At 31.9% G+C, this 7,464-nt stretch overlaps 1 long non-coding RNA gene across 1 annotated transcript; it reads right to left on the reverse strand.

Annotated features, from left to right (window-relative positions):
* Window positions 1–2,293: 2,293 nt before the first annotated feature.
* Window positions 2,294–6,946, reverse strand: LOC143052622 (uncharacterized). The gene is made up of 2 exons (XR_012971185.1): window positions 6,873–6,946; window positions 2,294–3,831 (listed from the first exon to the last, which is right to left on the reverse strand). It is a non-coding gene; the product is annotated as an uncharacterized LOC143052622 (long non-coding RNA).
* Between the last annotated feature and the right edge of the window lie 518 nt (window positions 6,947–7,464).

Below are 7,464 nucleotides of genomic sequence, written 5' to 3' on the forward strand. Positions count from 1 at the left end.
TAATACCTTTAAAAAAAAATTATGCCTTAAAGAGGAAGTACATTTTGTATTTGAAGAGGTTGAAATTACATGTACACTGTAAAAAAAACTTTTGGTCATGAATGGACCAGCTGGAAAAAGGTTAAAAATTAGTATGTCTGAAGCTGTCAAGAGAATTTAACACACACTGTACATGCAATGTACATGTAGGTGCAATTTTAAAAAGTTTTCATTTATTGTCTTTAACATGTTAAAGAAATGCACTCTGTACGAAATAACTGTGCTGATCAGTTAACAGCAATATGATGAACAGAGGCCTAATAAGCTTTTAAAATAAAAATAATCATTTTATGACAAGAACGGTTTTGTTGTTAGATAGTAAAAGTTTTGTTTTTCTCTCATGAAGGTTCTGTAGGATAAAATACATTATAGGAGGATCAGGAAAAGTTTTAAAGAATAGAGAATAATAATAAATGCATGTTATATGCACAATACATTTGTCATGTTTGTAAATAAAGAAAACAGACATAACAATGAAGAATAATGGGGTGTTAAATTATAAGAAATAAAGAAAAATGAAGAAAAAAGTTTAATAGAGATAAATGGTATAAAGAATTAGATAAGAAAGAAATGAAGGACACTCCATCCAGACCATCAAGCATCAGTAAGAAAGTTAGTTTTGTAAAATGATTCATTTTTTAAAAATAATTTAAACAGTATAGACTGGAAATGTTCTAAATTTTAAGTGTGCATGTTTAACAAAATCATCAGCATTCGCATTCAAATATTCTAGGTTTACAACAAGAAAATTGTGTTTGAATATATTATATTAGTTCAGATTACTATGACGTCCAACAGCTGTTTTGCCAGACAAGCTGGGGCCGTCCCACATCTCAGAATAATCTCGGACTAATATTATATCAATCTCATAGACATACTTTCATGACCTTTTTCTCCCTGAAACCCAAATGGTCCGACCCCTATGCAGATGACCTATACACACCTGAATTCTTAGGTCCACAAATTTTCAAATCAATTACATGAATGATAGATGTACCATGAGCTATGCCTATGCATTGCCTATGTATATTTCAGCCTAAAAAAGAGGGGGGGGGCATTGTTTTGTTGTTCGCCACGGATATTGATTACTTCCGCTAATTTTAAGCTTACAAATTATTTTCAGGGTTCGTGAATCGCTCTTTGAGCATTAATATTCAATTCATTAGTACTTACTTACAATGTATCAGCTTCCCCCTTTTCATGATTTGTTTACATCCATCTTTCGCATATTTGCCGGACATTTTCTAACGTAAGACAAGGGTGTAACTGCTTCAAAAGCTACCAAAATGAAGATCGTTATCTATAATTTCGATCTGCATTACAGTATTCATGAAAAGCAGTTCACGTGTTCGATTATTATGAGTTATTCTCTCTTCAGTCTTCTCCGACGTCAAGAACATGCTCCATATTTTAAGAACGGAAGTTCAATTTCGACAATGACGATTGTTGCAATAACCTTTAATAAGTTTTGAAATAGAAGTTAATAGTTATTTTACTCATTCTCAATGTATTTAAATAAAAAATAAAAATTTAATTATCAAATTTTATTGTTATGTCAAATTACGACAATGTTCATGACTTACGACATCAATGCGCAACTTTATGCGCAGACGGCGCGAAAATTTAAACACCCGATCTACCTTAATCGTATAACAGAGGAATTTAGGCAGCTATATTACCAGGTTTAATAACCTATTTTCTACATAATAAAATGCCCTACTAGGTCAGGCATATAACATTTGTCATCCATTCGCTTGATGTGTTCGACCTGATTTTGCCATTTGATTAGGGATCGTCTGTTATAAATTTACCTCGGAGTTAAAAGTATTTTTGTGATTTGATTTTTTTTCTTAAGATAAAGACTATATTACTGCTGTATAGAATAAGATAGGGGTTTTATTTAAGTGGTCCAAACCTGTAATCGTCATAGGGAAAAGAGCTGAGAGAGAAATCGATTATCAACCAATCAAGATAACAAATTTGTTCTAGGCCATGATAACACCAATAAGTATAAGCACATAAAAGTTAAAACGCCATTACCAGCTCAATAAAGGATTTACAGATGTAAAAAGACGACCATTCTTGTATGAATAACAAACATATATGGGTTAAGAGACAACAAATATGTGCCTGAAGTATACACAAGATATTATTCTTCATAACAACACAGTGTTTTACCAAATGACCATCCACGTGTTTTAAAGCTAGTATGAGTTTTAACATATAATGCCTAGGCAGTAATGTTCTATGCGAATGTCTTAAATTTTCTTTATTAACAACATAGTACAGTTATAATAAAAATGTCATGTGACAATGTTTAAATAATAAACATTCTGATGTTTCCGTTGATCTTTTAATAATCTTTTCAATATTTTACCGCCAAAATGTAGTTAGAAATGTAGGTTGATTCTGTTTTCTCAACGATACAGTATACATTATAAAACTTCTTTGAAATATCCCATAGAGAAATAGTATAGGTCTTATCATATCAATCTGACACTGTTAGTCTGAAAAGCTACAGCCTATTCACTGCATACCATCACTGGGGAATTGTAACACGACACTTATCGGTGTGTTCCTTGGAACGTGTTCTGACACAACTTTGTCATAAATAACAACCAAATCGTGAGCAAAATTATCCAAAATGTTAGATAGAAAGTAGAATGCTATTAGTCCACTTAATACAGATGTAACAACAGCCCCTAAGAATGGACTAAAGATTTCAAATTTGTATTGAGTTACAGCTACTGCAATTAGAGCTACCAACTTATGAGATTGATTCAAAATGTATCTTATAAGTCCCCAATTTATCTTTTCAAGTTTTTTGCCGTTTTCCAGACGATCCTCAACATTTATTAACGATTCCATTTCCTTTCTGCATAATCCGAGCTCGTTGACGTAATTGTATAGCTCGCACGCAAGAATAGCAATGTCAATCCAGAAAAAGCGTGTAGCAGAAACTGATGCAACTGCAATTGTCACAAGCCGAATTCGTCTTTTAAGTGAGATATGTTTGTTGGTAATGATCTCTTTGATAAAGGCATTCAACGAATACAATTCTGTTTCAAATTTTTTCGATTTAAGGTTAGAAATGATATGATTCTTTAATTTTGCCATTTCTCCAATATCCTCGTTAACGCTAGAAATAAAACAAACACCAACGTTGGCCTTTAAGACGTCGTGTTTGTCTATTGTTGAAAATGTTATTTTTCTAAGCTCTTTTATTTTACTACGAACATGTTCACTGCAATTTATTGTTATGTCAAGGTCAACTTTTGATCTGACGAGAACGAAAGGTTTCTTCATTTTCACCAACTGTTCTGCTAACCATAAATCATCCTTATGTAGAACGGTGTCAAACACAATGAAGAAATAATCGTACTCCCATAACTGAGTTTTCAAAACATACTCGCATTTTGTCCAGTTTTCAGACCCAATACCCGGAAGTTCAAAGAATAAGAGCTGCTTTTCGATTGGATGACAATATTTTCTTGGAGCTGTCATACTCTCACATGATCGGACTCGATCGAATCTTTTTCTATCATCTTTCACATTTAAGATCGCATTTATTAAACTTGATTTACCCGTATTGGGTCTTCCAGCGATTCCAAGGTTTATAGGTTCATCTTTGCAACTTTTTCTTCTGATATTCAAGTGTCTCATTAGTCCAGTCGGCCCCCCTGTTTGTATAATTTCTCGTATAATTGAGTTTTTTGATTTTTTTAAATTTGGCTCTGGTTCGGCATCTCCGTAAAATAATTTTCCTAACCAGTTTCCCATTTTTATAAAATTCTGAAAATCCAAAAAAAAAAAGTTTGTTGAGACCTCTTTTGTTAGTGCAGATTTACGAAAAACATAAAACACGATGAACGTTGAAAGGTTGTCACATAAATTGAATAAAAGCAACAGTATTAACCGCTGTTTTATAAATCGATAAAAAAAAAAATCCGGGTTACAAACTAAAACTGAAGGAAGCATATCAAATATAAGAGGACAACAGAAAGACAACACTAAAATGCAACACACAGAGAAACGAACTATAATATAACAATGGCCATTTTCCTGATTTGGTACAGGACATTTTAGAAAAAATGTGGGTTGAACCTGGTTTTCTGGCTAGCCACACCTGCCGCTTCTACATGGCAATGTTTAATATAACATTAAAATGGCAACATTACATGACAGAACTACAATACAAATTAATGGGAGAGCATACAGGACAAAGAAACACACAAATTATAGCTATCAAAAAGTATCAGGCTTATAATTTATTACGCAAGACGCGCGTGTTATCTACATGAGACTCATCAGTGACGCTCAGATAAAACAAGGCGAGAACAAGTTAACAATAAAAACAATAGGTAGGTCTTATAATAGAGGCTAATTCGGATGATAGGCCGGAAAATTTGGACTGCCACTGAAGAACAGAAATTTTGCTTTACAACAGGCAACCTAAGGAACCCTTAAAGAGTTGTTGCGAGGTTTCTAAACGTGCAAAAAGTTTGGCAATCTCTCCACACGAGGCATCGGATCCATTCGTACTGAATGTAGCTGCAAACTTGATACATACGGCACAGCCAAACGGACGACCCACTTTGGCAAGCGTTTTACTGTCGGTCAGGAGATAATCAAGTTACCATATTTCGTTTCCTCAGTCACCTTATGGGGTCGACTATTAAATAGATATACATGTTAACACTGAAGTGGTACTAACTACATAATAAAACGAATACGTAAAGCAACCTTAATCAGCACATAAAAAAGGCACAGCCAAAAAACGTATTATATGTTAGCCGAAGAGATCAACGAACAAAGTGACGTCACATTTAAATTTTTTAAAAAAATCCCCAAAATAGGATAGATTTAAAGATTAGGTTTGTAATACTGATATAACATGTATTAATACAAATGAAAATTACAATACTTATTAATATAAATTTGTGGTATTATATTAATAACATAATTTATTAACAGTTTGTAAAAATATATTTTTGTTCTTATGTCATCCTTAATATATTCATACGAGACGCAATCTGCTGGAGAAGTTTGATGATGAAAGATATATCTTTTGTGAGATGCTAGTAAAAAACGGCCATAAAAAGAGATACCAAAATAAATGAATGATCATCTTTATTTGCAGGATCCTTATTTTAAATTACTTCCTTTAATATAGTATTAATGTATGGACTTTTTTATATTGACCCTGTAACATACCCGAGGTATTAACAATGGTCAAGGATGGTTGTAATGGCCCTGAGGCTACTCACAAAAGATATATTTCATCAAAACACTGAACATCGTTTAAACTTGTTTTTATGATATTAAGTTTTAAAAAAAAAATTAAAAAAGTTGTCACGACATTTTGATTAATTCGATGTCCCGTTTCATCTGTTTATAATGCATGACTTTAATTTCGTAATGCACGGGTGTGATTTCGTAATGCATGACTGAGATGTCGTAATGACTGGCTAAAGCAATTATTCCGTTTATAATGACCAGTTGTCGAAAATTTTCTTTTATAAAACATGGGCATTTCTATACATATTGTAGTGAGTTGGTTAATAATTGTTTTTTGTAAAAGATATGTTTCAGTAATGAAAGTCAGACAACAAGAACTGCAGGAAACCATAAAGCCATAACTTATCCCAGTCATAATTCAATTCCACAATATTTTTCCTTTCTCAATTGTATTACGTATAGTGGTTGGTTTTTAAGTTATTGCAACTTATATTAATCCTTTTCTGCTTTGCGGGTGACAGTACTAGTGCTGCCATGTAGGGCCATTAGCCTGCTCTTTTTCGAAATCTACAAGGGTGTTTTGTACGTGCAACAGATATGGATTTCTCTTAAAACGGATCAACCATTTATCTTCCCCTTCCGACGGAGCATCAAAGACATTTAATCATCTGTCAACCAATTTCATTTACTAACGTCAAGTCTCGACTCTACCAATCAAAACAAATTTAACTGATGGTAAAATATACAAGAAATTAACTTATACCTGACAGTCAACACCGATAACTATAAAGTGAAAAAACAGGACATTTTAAGAAATTAAAAGATACTTTTATCACTCTAGCCAATAATACAAAAGTGTCAGGTAATCAATCCAGAACTATGGGAGTTTTTTTTTGTTATTTTTAAAAAGTGCCTTTAATCCAACGGTAAATGTTTTTGTTTGAAATATAACTGATTTGGTTCTTTTAAAATGATTGAAAATGTGTAAAGCAATCACATACAATAAGCTTCAAATAATTAAATTCCTCATTTCAGATTCATAGATGTTTCTTAATATTTATATTGTGTTGGAACTAACAATTCTGTTTCATCGACATTGTTTTTATGGTATACATTATTCAAAGTAGTGTAAGCGTAATTTTGTCGTGTAAAATATATATCAATGTGTAACATTTTCAACAACAAACTAAGTTTAAATAAAAAAATCGATCGTCACTATCATCTCATTCGAATTTTTTTTATTCTCTTTTCTGTAAATCCCACCCCTATAAAACTCCTTCAGTTTTATTTCACAAAGAGTCATAAACAAATGTAGCTTTTTATGTACAAATTAACTGCCGATAAAATACAATAAAACTGGATTGCGTTGGACTGAGGTTAAGGTATAAATAACAAACTTTTGATTTTATTTAAAAAGAAGAAAATCTTGTCTTTAAGTGTTTTTTTTAAATATACAGTGTTTAACAGAATATATATGGAAAAATTTGTTAAAGCTTATTACACACACTCTCTTTATTTAGAACACATAATGCTATTCACAATATATTGCTCAAAATCAACCTAACTTATTATCAATAGAAAGAGATGAATCTTACCTCTTAGGTTCTAAAACATGAACATCTCGATCAAAAGGTCATTACTGTTAGTCGCTAGCAACCACTAAAACTAGTGTTGAAATTAAGGCTTTGATTTAGCTTTTAAATAAAAATACACAGTACATATTTGTCCCGCCTACTCATTTATCTAAACAGTAGGCGGACCAATTAAACCTAGATTGATACAGTATCCTTACATTATTTTTAAGGTGTATATGTTACATATGAAACTTTGAAAAAAAAATATAATATAATAAAGAAATCATGGTACATATTGCTTGGAACCGACCCACACATAGAAACGGTAGTTTTCTACGAAGAAGACATAAACATTAATTTATGAAATTTTCTTTGAAAATTCGAAATATTACGATTAGGTTTTGCTATTAGCATTAAGTATGTTCAATTTTGTCAAAACAAGATTAACATTAAAGCTAATGTATATCAGGAACGTTTATCAGGAATAAACGTTTGGTTGACGGATCCGGCCATGAAAATTACATCATATTCATATAATACGATGATATACATATATGCAATCTATATCATGAAATAAAACGGATTAACATACTTATAAGATTGCACGTGCTTG

Source organism: Mytilus galloprovincialis, chromosome 11 (genome assembly GCF_965363235.1).
Source record: "Mytilus galloprovincialis chromosome 11, xbMytGall1.hap1.1, whole genome shotgun sequence".
Lineage (NCBI taxonomy): Eukaryota > Metazoa > Mollusca > Bivalvia > Mytilida > Mytilidae > Mytilus > Mytilus galloprovincialis.